The sequence below is a fragment of the Perissodus microlepis genome, chromosome 13 (genome assembly GCF_051167445.1).
Source record: "Perissodus microlepis isolate ML-2025 ecotype Zambia chromosome 13, ASM5116744v1, whole genome shotgun sequence".
NCBI classification, from domain to species: Eukaryota; Metazoa; Chordata; class Actinopteri; order Cichliformes; family Cichlidae; genus Perissodus; species Perissodus microlepis.
The window spans coordinates 22626593-22642881 of record NC_140473.1 but is presented as its reverse complement, the minus strand read 5'-3'; the positions used below and the strand labels follow the sequence as shown (position 1 = coordinate 22642881).

Here is a 16289-nt window from a genome sequence, read left to right as displayed (position 1 = left end):
CAGAGACGGGAAGGGAGGGAGGGAGGCAGAGGGAGCTTTAAATGGGTGACAAATGGACAACCAATGACTGCAACTCGGGAATACACGTTTTGAATAGAAGCGAGTCAATTTGCACATTGTTTTTGTATAGTTTTTCCTGTAGTAGCTACTTTTTAGAATCTTTTGATCACTCCATTCATTTTTGTGCGACGGAAATGAAAGCGTTAGTCTTCTGGGTTACATTTTCCTTTTCATAGATACAAGTAATCGCTTTACATTATTTTTTGTTTTGAAAAAACAAAACAAATATGGTGTAGTCCCTTAAGCCTTAGATGGTTTTTGTCTTTTGTTTCTGTTTTTTGTTTGTTTTTTGCCCTGGATCCGTCGATGGTTTAAAAAACTGCATGTTTGCAATTTTATGACATAATCCGCGCATGACTTTACTCGGCCTAGCTGTTCTGTGTGGTCACTTTGTGATGGGTGGGTACTTGTCCGGGGGTATACTGCAGTGATGCCGCTCCCCCTCCTGCTGTCCCCGGCCCTGCCTCTGGGACGCTGGGTGCAGTCCTGGCCCCCTGCCCGTTGCCTTCTCTCCAACCAACAGAATTTATTGTTACAAATTAATATCGACGCGCAGCATTGTGTTGATTGAACAAAGATCACGGTATTGTAGTAGGAAAACTAATTTGCCAGTGGCATCGCCCTTTTAACAGTTTATCGCGTTTTTTATGGCCCGGCCCTCTAATTAAAACTATTAGGCTAGTATTGGAATTACAATCAAATGGCAACATGAAAGCTTCTTGGGGACATAAAAGCTATTTCATTTATTTGATCTTGTGGCAAGGACATGATCAATGTCCACATTCAGTCATAGGACTCGGCTTATAGTGGTAGTAGTGGTAGCCACGGCGGTGTGATTTTCATGTTTATGGCTAAATCGGCTTCATATTTAGACAGAGCTTATAGGGTGTTAAAATAGTGTGAATTCAGTCTAACACGAACAGTGCTCACATTGTGAAAGAGCCGTATGCAGGGCATAGAATCTAGACTTCGCTTAATCCACCCTCAGCAAAGCTGACATAATGATCCTAAGCCGCCTTTCTACAAAATCATTCAGGAATTCAAAACGTTCCCTTTCCTCTCTCCGAGTTGCACATTCTCCCGGCTGACCAACGACTTCAAGCTTGGAGGGACAGTGAGTACCTCAGTGTGCATGTATAGTCAGTGCTGCTTGTTTATGTCCACCACAAACCTTACCTGACGCGCTTAAACAACGTGATTGCCGCCGAGCAATTAGCCAACACTGGCGCACTAAAACGCGTTTTAGGTAAAGCAGTGCTTTAACTCGTGCGAACATGTGCGTGCAGGAGTGGGCTGCGAGTGTCTGTGTCTGGAGGTGTATGTGATGCAGAGTGGGCGTTGTGATGATCTTGCAGCAGGGTCAGGCGTTTGGTTCGTGTGTTACTTCTGGAGTTTGCGCGCGTGTTTGTGCGTGTGGGGGCAGGGTAGAGTATGGGATCAAACCTGCCCACTGCTGTCCTATACGAACCTCAGGAGGACTAATTCCAAGTGGCACTTGAATTGGTCCCGTTGGAAAGCTCTGTGGACTGGAAGTAAAGGCTGGTATTTTCATGCTGGTGTTAAAACTAACCTCCTAGCCTATACCCCCTCCTCTTTCTCTTTCTTTCTCACACACATATACACACATGCATGACCCCAACATGAAGTTGAGAGTGCGGACTTAGCAGCATTTCTCCAAATATGCAAAGCCTCCTACCTGAACGGGTTCCTGGTGTACCAATTTAGCTGATCACCATTCAACCCAAGGCTGCAGGTATTATGTAGCATTATGTTTTGGAGGAGCCTTGTTTGGGAGTAGCCCTCGCAGGCAATTCGGAAATCACTCTTAGAAAAGACTAGAGGTGAAATGTAAAACCTGAATGGGGATTGAGGGAGAAAAGCCACTGGTAATTCACATTCTTTTACATGGCTTTTGTTTACGTTAAGCATGTAATTAACACCTCCCAAACAAGTTTATTCACCTGCCGTAATTGTGTGTTTATCCGAGAGCTTGCTGAATGTTCCTAGCAGCGGGGGACGAGAGCTCTGAATGCACATTGAGCATTTAGCGTCTTCTCCGTTTACTTACAGCCTAAACCTCCAAACAAGACAACACAAACAGCATTTTGCATGCTAAAAACTGGAAATATGCTGGTCAAGCAGGAACAGGCGTCCGTGTCTGTTAAGCAGCCGGATCTCGCTTCCCATTCCTTTTGGCTGAGCGTTAAATGGAATGTCAAACTTTGTGTAGAAAAGTTTTGTATAAATAAAACAAGTTACTACTGTGTTTTTTTTAAGTTCTTAATATAATAGGGTAATACTGTTCATTGACCACGATATGTTAGTCTTATCGGAACATATTGCGTCTAAAAGTGCTCGTTAATCTCCATTAAGTAGTTATTTTTTCTTTTTCTGTCTGTTCCAATAAGGGGAGCAAATAAACAAAGCTGATGTTACGTCACGTTTGGGAGTGAGAGAGGGAGAAGGGGACCGGATGAGAGAAAGAAAGAAAAGGTGTTGACTGTAAAAGGTAAGAGGGAAAGAGAAGGCACGAAAGAAAGGGTCTTGTTTTATTTTTTGCTCCCTCGTTGACCCCGGTTTGGCAGAAGCTTCCCAGAAAAGGCAGCACACCCCTCCCTGGCAAACACAGGAGAGGCACATGTGCCTTCTGCTCCATCCTGGATTCATCTCAACATTACACAGACACATTGGAGAAATGACTGGTACGTACAAAAAAAAAGGTTTTCTCCTTTGCTTTTCTCTTAGAACAAGGCAGTCTAGTTTCTGCTGAATTTATTTTCGCACGCGTCAGAGGATGCATTTATTATTATCCTGCCAACAGAGAAATGCAATTTTATTTTAATCACGTGGAAACTACTTGTGTTTTTCTCTCAGAATATTAGGAATTACCTTTCCCCCCCACCTTGCTCGTTCTTGTCTCCTGCAGGGCTGTAAGCTGGCTCCAGTCCACGAGCGGTCACCATTTGAGCTTGGAAGCTGTCGTTGGAGATGGCACCGCTTCACGGTTATTTCACTGGTCAGTTTGTCCAAAAGTAGGATGGAAATCGAGCTGCAACGTCTGTAAGTTCCGTCTGCGACGTTGTCGACTCGTCATTTTTGCGGACAATTCATTTATTTCAACAAAAATATGGAATTAAGCATAAAAAAAAAAACCTTAACAGACCTTGATATGAGGCTAATCTATCCTTTAGATCAGAGAAGTTACATTTGGTGTTATCTGACTTTTCTCTCACCGAGAATCGGGGAGATCTGTCTTTGCAGAGCAGATGTGTGATGCTGTCGGGACGGGCGCACAATCGCCTCCATCCCTTTGCTGGCTAGTCCAGGGTACAGAGTCGCTGCTTTCTCCCCACACTGTAAAAAGTATCAGTCTAAAGGTGTCATTTAATGTAGCACTGAGTTTTAAAAATACGGGGTTATTTTTGGGAAAATGAATGGCTCTATCATACATTTGGGAGAAGGATTTAGAAGGAGACATCTCGATCTGATATAACTTTGTCTGCCTCTGTTTAAAGTTTCTCGTGAAAATTTTGAGTTAGTACAAGAAATGCAGAACTCCGCTTTCTTTAGAAATATTATACCGCTTTCTTTAAAAAAATGCTATGCATAAAATTTGTGCCACTGGAATATTTTTTTTTTTACCGCATATGAGGAAATTTTTATGAAATGAAAGCAAATTGGAAATTTTTTGCAGTGCAAAAATACGATTAAAGCATGTAGTCAGCAGCTTTAACAGCTGCATTCTATTTTTTAAAAGCATTAAAAAATATATATTAGACCTGCATATGTGACGCTGTTACGATTTGGTTCATTCCATAGTGAACTCAAGCGCCAAAACAATTCAGTCGGTTGCAATATCTTAAAACAGCCACTCAATAACAACTTGTGATCACATAAGCAATAGGCAAAACCTCTGTTTACGTTTGCAGATGCATGCACGACGCACAATACTGTCTAAATTTAAACTTAAAGAAACAGAAAAACGCCATGATTGAATTTAAAACATTTTTTCACCGCAAATGTCACTGATCTGTAAACGTGGCTCCAACTTTAATAGTAAAGCTTTTACAAAAGTTTTAACATCTCTCTCTCTCTCTCTCCCTCCTTTCTTTTATTGTTTTTATTGTGTGGTCTCATTAGGGGGACTTCCTGGCAGGACTGGGAGCTTGTATCGGAGCTGTCCAATCAGTGTATTTACACGGGTTGTTAGCGACAGTTAATGAGGGCTCCTCCCCGGGCCGGTAGAGAAAGGCGCCTCAACATTAAGATTTACCTTGTGTCAACTCGTTACTTCTAATGAACCTCCATGCAAAAGCCTCCTCGTTCTCAATGGAGCCGTGCGCCCGGATCTTGTGTGTGAGACCCTGGAAGAGTGGAGCTGCAAGCCGGCCTCCCTCTCCCCCACCTCCTTTTCTTCCGCTCACTCAGGGAGTGTTGCTTTTTCTCTGCAGGCCCGGTTCTATGATGCATGCATGCAGTGTGTATGTGCGTGTGTACATGTTTGTGTGTGGGTACATATAGCCTCCTTTTCATGGAATATGGCGTTAGGAATCCAAATGTTTTCATTATATATTTAAATTTGTGCAAAAAGGCTTTTCTCCATGTAGATTAACACATATTGGACTACAACGTAAAGTTATACGTAGGCTATATATTTACTTAAAATGTGTTTAATCGATAAAGAAAAAAAACAGTCATTAGAAGTGTGTTCTGAGACAAGACATAGGCATAATAGGGTGTTTGTGTTTGCGTGCACGTATCACAAACCATATGTCTTCTATTGTTTGGTGAATGAGGCTTGACATGTCAGCTTATTGCCCCTGCAGAAGTAAGTTCATTTATAATCACCCTCCATCCCCACGAGAGCACCGAGGACAGATCGGGCTCTGGCCCCTCTGTCCACCCCTCGTCTGGCCCCTAGTGAGGCTTGTTGAGCCGCATCAGCAACACATCACTGCCCCTCAATTCAGGTACAAACTAGAGGAGTTTGGCAGCTCCCTGAAGTGGACTCCCCTCTTGCTCTTCTAGACCACAGAGACACCACTTAAAAATCAATTAGACTCGTCTAGTCTCTCCCTCCTCGCCAGTCATTATTAAAAAAGAGAGAGAGAAAGAAGGAAAAAAAAACAGGTGGGAACACCAAATTTTAGGAAGGACTAAAACCAAAATCCAACTTTTGATTCTTCGTTTGCGAAGGAAAATTTGCATTTGTACCCTCTAGCTTTGAGAAGTGGTTATCTGACAGGCTGTAAGATAAAATAAACAGAAAAGTAAAGTAAAATATGTTTGCACACGATAATGTACACTTTGTTTTGCCAAATCTACATCCACCAGCAGCCAGCAGGTGATAAAGTGGCCCTGACTATATTCTCACTGTTGTTGGCACTTTGTCACCTGCTGGTAAAAGTGACAGAAAACAGTTTGATTTCCATATCTGTTATAAAGGGAAAAGAAGGTTTTTAAGTAATGTCATTACTTACACAATCCCTTTCTTCATACCGTCAACAACGTATTTAATGCGCATTTTCTCATGGCGCCCTTTCCAGCAGCGGTTTAACCGCTCAGGCGCCTGGTCCTCCGTGTTACAGATGTGCAGCAATATGACACAGCGCAGCAACGCTGGAGGAGGCCTCGTGTTCACTCTTCCAGGTGGATAGGCTGATTTGGAGACAGAGACACAGAGAAATAAATATAATGGCTGCATATCGAATGCATTGCCCCAAGCGCTACATATGATGCTCACCTTGCCTTATACGTTTTACTATTTATTTTTTTAAACAGCTGAACATTTTTTTAAAGCAAAGTAACCCCTATTCTCACAGCACTCTTATCTCCCAGCACCTAACCCCTGAAGAATCTTCATTAATCTGCATGTGTAGATCTCAAATTGTATTCGGTCCTGTATAGAGCTAACAGTATAACCAGATTGATACTTTAAAAAATATGTACAGAATTACATTTTTTTTAAAAAAAATCTGACTGTTTTGGATTTGCCTGTCTAGGCTGATTAAGCGCTCAGTCTCTGAGATGCAGATAGGAGTTGCGGAGATGGCCCTTTAGCCCGGTGTCACAGGAGCTGACAAGCTGTAATTACTGTGGCTGACAGGTCGCTCTCAAAGCTTACTAATGTGAGAGATGTGGATACCACAGACAGCATGCACACAGTCGAGGCTACTCAACACTTTGGCCACGTAGTGCCTTTTTAACCCCTGTTCAGATGCTGCTGGGCTGGCCACATGCTCCGCAGATGACCTTTTCCATTTTAACATTTCAGTAATGAAATAGCCACTTATTTGCGAGCTAGTGATATGGCAGTAGAGATGTGAATGAGAAAAAAATACACATAAGACGGGTGAAAAGTTCTTTAACTTTCATGCAGTTGTTTTGTTTTCAATTAAGTTACATTGATTTGACAACTATAGCTATGTAGCACTCCTAAAGAAGAATATTTTACACCCAAATACATGATAATTTGAAGATATTATGTAATGATGCAGCTTTCACCTCCAGCCCCCAGTTAATTTTTCATTGACGTAATACAGGTAAACTCAGTATATCCATAACAGAAAGTTTAAATACTCACATACTGAACACGTGGTACTTTTGCTTTAATACTTTCATTTTGTGCTGTTTGTTTTTTTTAAATTAATCCTTCATTTTAGAGGGAAATCATGCATGTTTTATGTTTTTATGTTTTACTTCCACAGCAGTTATACAGCAATAAAATCCCAGTACATCAGCGATAAGTGTAATCTAAATAACTACAGTATTACTTTTGATAGTTAAAACATTGTGCTAAAACTTCTTTTCCGCTTTTACAGAATAAAACTGTAACCACAAGATTTTTTTACTCAGTGAAGTACATTTACATTGTGGCTGCTTGAGAGCCTTTATCTATTTTATAAGACAAGCTTTATAAATACAGACAGGTGACATATTAAAGGAAAAACATGAACTCTTGACCCTTCAGTGAGGGGACTGGCAGCTCTGGTATGCTGTGGGGTGTGCTTTACTGGCACGATCTGGTTCCACTTGTCCCCTTAGAGGGAACATTTGCAGTATATTAATACAGAGTTGTTTTGAGTGAACACTTTTATCTTTATGACACAGTTCTGTCTTGATGCAAGTGGACCATTCCAGGATGATGTTGCCCCCATCCAAAGTTCATGAGGGCTCTCTGGATGGCTTGCAGAGTATGAAAATCATACGAATCATATGCAGTTGCTTTCACAGACATCAACTGACAAAACATCAAACGAGCAAAGAACTTTTGGAAGAACTGTGGCCCGTCCTTCCAGTGACTTTAGACTTTAGATGTCAAGAACCTGAAAATGTTCTGGTAGCACATCGTGGTTTAACAATCTAAATTTTGTATTTAACTTTAACCTGTCATCTACCTACATTGCATTCCACAATATAAGATGCTGGATTTTGCCATACGTTTAACCAGTATGCAGTGCTCCAGTACATGCAGTTGCTGCCTCTCTCACAATAGAATAGCCCTTCATCATCAACAAAACCTACAGAGCCTAATTTCCACAGTGGATAAATACTCTAATTAATGCTTCAGTTTGTAATAGAGTAATGTAAGAAATCTATAGATCCAGACTGAGTAATCCACCCTCCCCTTTCGCGTGACTATGTGAAGGTCACAGTCACCGTTTAACCCATATTTCCGTGTCACATGCTGATTGTTTGGATGATTGTGTGATAGCGAAGCATGCACCTAGCATCTTTCTCGCTCACATTTTGATTTTAATTTATAACTTGTTAAACTAAATTTTCCATGAATTCTTTTACAGTTTAGGAGAACGATCATCTTCGTGTCAAGCTCACCTGTAGAACAATGAACACATATCCTGTTTCCCTTGGACTGTCATAGGCTTTTGTGTTTTGTGTGGAGTTTTTTTGAATGTTTATTGTGACTGAGCTTGCACTTGATTCGGTTTCTGAGGTTTTTTTGTTGTTGTTTTTTTAAATATCCAGATACATTTCCCGTTTATTCTTAATCTCTTGTTAGGATCAAATAACATGTTAATATCTTTGCCTTTTTCCGTTGTTTCAAATTGGCTTCCTTAGCTTGCGGCATAATTTGGTTTACTCGCTCTCCCCCTCTCTCTCCCCTGTCCTCTCCTCTCCTTGACTGCAGCTTTTGACATTACTCCTCTCGATTGCCCGTTTACCCCCAAGTCAAGTTTGAGGTAGGCATGAAGTGTAAAAGAGGTGGGCCATGTCATATCCGCTCAGTGTGCATGGGATTGTCTGCTTCCACGGCTGTAATTATTGTTGGGGAGAACAATTCATGCACAGAGTGCCCGGGCAAGCAGGAAGGTAGCATATCAGAGAAAGAACAGTCTCAAAGTTGGCTCATGAAGGTTTTTTTCTCGGCAGAAGTAGAAATATGGGTTGGTTTTATGTGAGGCACAATCGCATTTAGAAGTTTACCGACTTTGCTTGTATATTTGGATAGATTTGGCTTGCATTAAAATCATTTAGCCTACTATAGCGTTTACTTTGCTTGACTTTAAGGGATTTTGTGAAAGTAATCTAAGGGTACTCTCCCACCCGGACTCCACTTCAAGGATATTAATATTAATGTGAAATAACTACTTTAACAACACAGCTGCTTTGACAGCCCCAGGTGCATATTAAAGTTTATTTGAATGAATTAAACGAATAAAAAGTCTCAGAGAAACAGACTTGCCTTATATAAGTTCATGATAAGGCTACTAGACGACTCTTAAATATAATTATTTCACTTGGAGAACATAAATATTTAATCCGAAGTAACTTATATTTATGCAAAGTCTAGTAAGTACAGTCTGCAATATTTATTTATTTATTGGCCACTCAGCCTTTGAAGAAGTTTAATGGAATACCCAGTGGACAAAACTGCAGCTACATGGTGTTTTAAGTTACCTGCATTCATCCGAGTGTGCAGGGGGAAAGAAGAAGAAAAAAAGTTGCTGAACTATTTACCTAATTGTTCCCGAAACTTAGCTACATAAATCTATTGCTAGGCAACAGATTAGGCGTAGGTGTAGTGACTTTTGTTTTTACACAGTCTCAGGTGTGTGTTTATCGAATACGTCACCGTAGCAGCCAATCAGAAACGGGGAACGGAACTAACCGTCCTATAACTAGATATTAGTTTACAAGATAATAACGGAGGGATGCTGCGACCGATGAGCCGGTTACTCACGGGTGAACAGAGCCAGTCCAATCTGATTTGTGTAGGCTACCCATCTCCATTTGACTCCCAGGATCAATAGCTGATGTCTGAGAGCTAGGGGGGAGGGGGTAGAAAGAAAGGGAAAGGAAAGGAAAGGAAAGGAAAGGAAAGGAAAGGTGCAACAGGTTAAATAGAAAATGACCATTATTAGACACACAACTTCTATCATACCGTTAATATATAATCTCATCAATATTTTATTTTCTCAATTTTTATTTTTTACTTTTCAGCCTGTCATTAAAATTAGTTTAACTTATTAATGCTCAAATACATCATCATTATTATTATTATTATTATTATTATTATTATTATTATTATTATTATTATTGTTGTTGTTGTTGTTGTTGTTATTGTTATTGTTATTGTTATTGTTATTGTTATTGTTATTATTCCTAAAATCGAATTATTTCCTATCTGAGTGTGTGGAGGTATATTTTGCCTCCACACAAGGCTGATTGGCTTTTGCAGTATCACTAGTTTGTATCAGGTTAGTGGGCTGTGCACTCACCCAGTCCTTACTACTGAAACCATAATATTTTCATGCACTGGGCTCATACACACGCTGCTGAAATCAGTGGAGCCTGCATATGACCTGCAATCTTTTCTGTGCAGCTTACTTGCGCATATACAAAAACCCTGAAGTGATACCCAGGCCACAAAGCGACAGTCACCGCAAGTATTGTAATAGCACATACATACTAACATAAACCGAACAAAACAAACTTGACCTATATCCGCCTTCCTATATGGCGCATTGAGATATTTCAGCGTTTTTGTTGTTGTTCATTCATTATTCAGGTTTAGATTATTATGGATGGCAGATGTCAGAGCGTGATGGAGATGTTTATGTTTGACTGATTTAAGAAGCCATTATCCCGCCCGCTTATCAAACATTCATGTGTGGCAGCTGTAGTTGTGGATCTGCCCTCCCTCGTGTCTCCTGTGGCCGCTTCATTTCTCTTCTTAAGCAACCACGACCTTTCCACTCAGTTAACCTATTATCTTTTAACATTTAGAGGCAGCTTTACTCCATCAGAAGAAGAAATAATCTAAAAGCATTAGACACAGACTATATATCAGAGAAAAAGAAATATATGTGAAAAAATATACATCTAACAGAAAAGAACCTAACCCTTTATGGCACAGCCATGTAGAAGAAAACACTATAGATTGAAATTGCGAGCTCGACACAGTAGCGTATCAGCTGGCCTTTCGGCAGGTAGGATAAAGCTGTCTAATGTCCAATAGACTGTAAGTGTCGCAAAACAACGTGTGATAAACCCGGAATAGCACAGGAACAGTAAGTAAAAATGCGCAACAGAACGTCTTAATATTATATAGTCCAAATTAGATGAATATTAAATTTACAATTGCTTAAAGTTATTGATACTTTACCCATAATTAGTCTTTACAGCTAATGGCAGATTTGTAAACATCCTAATGAAACAGTCTGGCAGTATGCAGAGCAATTAATTCTGACGGGAGTCATCAAAGGCGTCACTATTTTATTGCTTTAATGCGACTTTTAGTTGTTAAGCAAAATAAGATCCAAACGAGCTTTTTTCTTTGCAGAAAATTCACTCAGATAAGTTCACACTGGGGCACTAGTACAGCACGCTCATAAAGAGCCTTAAGTTAGATTGATTGGATTGGGAAATAGTGACGCTTTTCTTTTTGATAAATTTCTTGTTATGCAGCAATAATATCGAGATTATAATGAGGTTTGAGACAGGCTATTTGCGTTATCATACAATTTAAAATTAGACGTTAAGAAAAGAAAAGAAAAGAAAAGAAAAGAAAAGAAAAGAAAAGAAAAGAAAAGAAGAGAAAAGAAGAGAAGAGAAGAAAGGTTTTTCCAAATTTCAGAACGGGTTGTTCTTGTTTTGTTTGTTTTTTACTCAATGTTGATTTTACCCATTAAATCCACCATCAAATGAGATAAAAAGAGATTTAACTTTAAGTTTAATATTAGCCAAAAGTGAGAAAAAAAATCTTTTTAAGAAATCCTTTTGCTTCAGCCTAATATTTTCTCTCCCTGTCGGCTGAGGCTGCACAGACCATCCAGCGTCCGCACTTTGTAATTGCCCTGTGAACACGGTAGTTTTCATTCTTTTGACCCTTCCATGAACAGCACGCCGCCGCCCTCGCTTGCTCCCCTCCACCCCATCCAAACAGACCCACACAATGCTGCGTGTGCGTGCGCGCTCTGCGGTATGTGGGCTAAATGTCGTGCAGAGGTAATGGGAAGTAGTCGAACGGTAGGGTCGCGAGTTCACGGCGGGGTTAAAGAGACCCGTCCGTGGCTCCTGTTTGCTTTTTTTCCACAACTCCGCTTCCTTCCTACAGGAGGATGTGTCCAGTGTGCCACCGTCCTCACCTCGCAACAACCCCGTCACTGCACAGACCGTGTTTGTTTTTCTGCGTTTATTAAATCTTCCCCCGGCAGGAAAACGACCAGTATCACCACGTCACTGGGTGCTGGTGAGTTTAGCACTTTACATCCCTCCTCTGCTCCCTGAGAACGCTTTTGTGTTTGGACTTGTGAAGTCTCGCGTCTATTTATATCCCCACATGCAGGCTGTCTGTTCAACCCTTTTTTCCCTTCAGTTTATCATATTTCTTCAATATTTTTTCAAGGGTTTTTTTTGTTCCAGAATCACAGCTGACACATTTTAAAATAAAATCAAAAACAAAAAAATAACTTTTATTGTACACCAAGAATCAGATTAATAATAACAAACAATAAAGGATAACTTCAGCTGTTTCACCCAATAAAGAGGTTCCCATGCACTCTTTGTACTTTATTTAAAAAACATTTGATCATTAATAAATTTTGTCATCAAAAAAAGACAGCGACCTCCCTCATAATGAACAAAACAGTCTCCCACCTACGCCCCTTATCAAGGTTTTTTCTTTTTCTTTTTGATGAAACCGGAGCATAAACCATATTTAAGCAGCATGACAATGATGTAAGTTGTTAAAAGAGAAAAAAAGAGCAGAGATTATTATTATCTCATTAAGGATAACTGCCTGCAGGTCCGCTGGGTTATCCGCCATTTTAATTGCCGCTGCATCATTATTCAGGCCTTTAACCATTTTATAGGGTTTTCCTCTAATGAAATGAGGATGTGTGCATTATGGAAATTGCATCTCTATATGATGTAGATTATTCTCTTGAGAAACCACGTAAAATATTAATCATTGAAGCCGTATATGATAACATTTCCTCCTCTATTGTATTTGCCATTCTAGCTCTCTGTTCTTGTGTGTCTTCTGTCTCTGCAGGTGGCAGGTAGGTGCTATTTCAGTTTACTTTACAGCTTCTTTTTCTAGTTTGTGAAGTTTAACAAGGGGATCTGAATTGAAAGTAGTTTTTTATACAAGACAAGGAAAATATTTAATGTCCATATTGAAAAAGTTTTTTCTTTTGCAGTTAGTTTTCTATTACAGCTTTGTTAATAAAACAACAATAAAAACGTGTTTTAAAACCAGTTTGGTGTCACATTTGCTTTAAATAATTGATTTATACATGGTTTGGGAAACTAGCAGGGTACAAAAAAGACATGTACACATGGAAAATACTATCACATGATCAACAATATTTTTACTATGTAAAGAAATGGAAACTAACCTTGTCCCTTTATAATAGAATACATTAGTTGAATGTAGAGTAAATCTAATTTACTGTAACACATTAAAAGACATTAATACAACATTTATAATTAACCCGTGAGATTAAATATGTAAAAACATACATTAACAAAGAGAACAGCTACATATAGATGAATCTAAAAAGCAAAATAAATAAACAAATGCATAAAACTGCTCATATACCCTTTTTTAGGGGAAGAAAAGATGGTGGGATAAAAAGATGGACAACAAAGGGGTTAATAGAGAAATGGGATAAAAGAGAAAATACTTAAGAAATAGAGAGACTGTAAGAAGAGAAAGAGCTGAGAAGTCATATATCCTCAAAGCAGGGGATTGAGATTCATCTGACAGAAACAAGACAAAAACAGAAGGAGAGACCAACAGAGGTACAGTGGGGTTTTGCATTGGCATGGAGAGGATCTGTTTTGTTGTTACCTTCCCTCTGTTTTTCTCTTTCTCTGTGTCTCTCATCCTCTCTCTTTCGCTTTGTGTTCATATAGAGACATCTATACTGGAGACAGGAGAGTGAGAGAGAGAGAGAGAGAGAGAGAGAATTTGGTCGTCTGCCTATCTCCTCCTCACCATGGCGCCCCTGAGACCAAGCAAGCAAGGAGAGTACACATACACACACACACTTTTACCCGCCGCTGAGGAGAACAGCTTGGCTCTGTGTTACACTGAAAACCCCACTTTCCCTCAGTCAGACAGACAGGTAGACAGCTGGGTGTTACACTAAATCCTCTCCCCCATGTGTTCCTCCTAACACTGGCTCTGCTCTTTCTGTCACTTTTCTGTGTCTGCTCCTTTCTTTATCTCATGGCTCGTGCTTTAAAGCAGAAGAAAAGAGTCAGCCCTGGAAAAAAATAAAACTATGATATGATTGTAAAATGTGGAATAGTTTATGAATAGTTTAGAGGAGATGTCAGGTTTTAAAATTAAAGGATTAGTCAATGGAAACAGCCATTTATGAAGCACTGAAAATAAAACATAGTGTCTCCCACAGAAGTGTTATCTGTCCCTTCTCTTGTCTCTCTCTCTACCCTGACCCCAAGTTCGCTTCTTCTAAGCACCACTTCACCCTAAGCCTACATTTTGTGTGCGTGTGTGTGTGTGTGTGTTTGTGCTGAGAGCTTTTTGATTTCTTGTGTATGTGTGTGACAGAGAAAGGGAGATGAGAGAGGATGATGGTCAAGCTTGGCCTACTGACTCATCCACAGAGAGAACTGTGTTAATACAGGAATGAAGCCATCACACACTTGCACACACACACCCACACACACATAGACAGCCTCTTCCCATCAGTCTTTTGTTGCACTTGCCAGTGATGATGATCTCACCACATAGCAGGACTGAGCCTCAATAGTCATCCAGTTTGTCAGTATGGCAGACAGACAGGCAGCCAGTCAATATGGCCGTCAGTCATGCAGCCAGGCAGTCAGTCAGTAAGCAACAGCTAATTATCAAAATTGTAAGTTATTCAGGCACTTAGGTGGGGAGTTAGATATCAAATGAGATAATGTAATCTCAGCCAGCTGACTGTATTTGAGTGTCATTACATCAGCCTTAAAATTTGTTTTCTCTTTAGAAGAAAACTGACATCATACACAACAGAAAGACAGAAGAAAGAGGCACAAACTCATCTCTGTCATCAAACTCTGTGTTTGAATTTCCTGCCCAAGGCTCAGATTGAAATCCTAATAAGCATGACAGGTCAACAAAAAAGTCCTGAAAACTGGGAGAACTGGAGCATTCAAGTTTAGGCAAGATCTTTAAACACTCTATCCCCACTTTCATTTCCATCGGGATCAACTGTAGGAGACCGTTTATAAAGTCTCCCCTCCAAACAGACTTTGAGGCTGCAGATGATTTGATTGTTCTAACAAAGAAGAAGAAAACAGAACTTGTAAAATTAACAATGGCACTGCATCTCTGAAAATCCCCACATGGTAATAGACCCAAAATGGGTTTTTTTGGTGTAGGTCTTACTGTATTTGCACTCTTTAGCTCTCATGTCATGCGATAGTAGTGTGTTAACTGTTCCTACAAAACATGCAGATGCAGCATTTAGTTGCACTGCATACAACTAACATGCATTTCCAACCGACTGATGTTCATTCACCAAACAAACACTTTAGAATTTGCTTCGTTGCAAATTGCAAACGCTTAATTTTCTATGTAAAATGTCTTAAAATGTATTGCATTGCATTTCGTATTTGGCTGTTTTATGGGTTATGTAACTTGCCTTTGTATAAGACATGTCCCATATGAATAAACATCATTTGTATTCTTTGCCTTCATTGTATTCAAATCTGAGCTTTGTTATGTTTCTTTAGTTAAAAATAAAAATATATTATAAAATTGTATCTACTTGTTTTGTTACTAGTTATGCCCCCCTGACACCTCTCAGGCACCATAAAGTATTCTCAGTATGTCAGCCATCGGCTAAAACCAGCATTTTTTATTTTCAACCAGGGAAATTCAGTTCCTGAAAAACATAAAAGTTCCTTCCTTTTTTTTTTAATCCAAAGCTTTAAAATGGTGTGTATTAAAGAAAAGAAACAGTCTCCATTGTTGGCATCTGTAAAAAGACACTCTGAACACACCATAGAAATCTGTAAAAGAGAATAATGTGGTCTAATCGATTGTTTACCCGATAAAAGCCTTGTTGTTACTTATCTAACAGTACCTGGCTGATTGAGTTTCACTTCCCTCAGGCTTTCCCATAACTGTAGTCTGAGAAAAAGAAAGTGCAGACTAAAATAAAAAAAAAGGCTTATTTATTAATTTATTCCGTTATTTTAAATGAGAGTCAGAGTTGATATGCAAGTGGTGTACCTGATGAGCATGAACAAAACAGAGAGCTGGAGTTGGAATATTCTAAGAACAACTGTATCCGTTGTTGTGCTAATCCTAAATGAAATATGTATTCAGTAAAAGGATTAGGGCGTCCAGTGTCATAAAAGAAACCACTTACCAGCACCAAAGGTAATTTGTAACCTTAGCAACTGCTTGGTGGAAATGAATGGGGGATTAGGATTGGCTGCAGCCAGCGTTGTCCTCATGCAGTCAAAACAACCTACACACATTCACGCACACCGTATTTGTTCATACTGAAGTCAAGCATAAAGCGCTTGTGCATGCACAGAAAAGTTGTGCATGGAGACAAAATGAGGTTTCATACTTAATATAAAACTTCAAATAAGAGCAAGGAAAATAAGGATTGCACATGGAAGAGAAACAGAAAAAAGAAGCACAAATAAGAAAGCTGAACCTGTTGCTTCTAGTTTTTAATCACAGAAGAACTCGAAGCAACAGGTAAAAGGTTAGTCAGCAGCCTCACAATGAT

At 39.6% G+C, this 16289-nt stretch overlaps 1 long non-coding RNA gene across 3 annotated transcripts; it reads left to right on the top strand.

Annotated features, from left to right (window-relative positions):
• The first annotated feature begins 31 nt into the window (after positions 1-31).
• On the top strand, positions 32-15306 carry LOC146375154 (uncharacterized). 3 transcript variants are annotated; one of them, XR_014801958.1, is made up of 3 exons: positions 35-1174; positions 2469-2762; positions 2987-15306. It is a non-coding gene; the product is annotated as an uncharacterized LOC146375154 (long non-coding RNA). The 3 variants fall into 3 exon arrangements; XR_014801959.1 differs by having other exon boundaries at positions 38-2762; positions 2987-3120; positions 4201-15306; XR_014801957.1 differs by having other exon boundaries at positions 32-2762.
• The last annotated feature ends 983 nt before the right edge of the window (positions 15307-16289 follow it).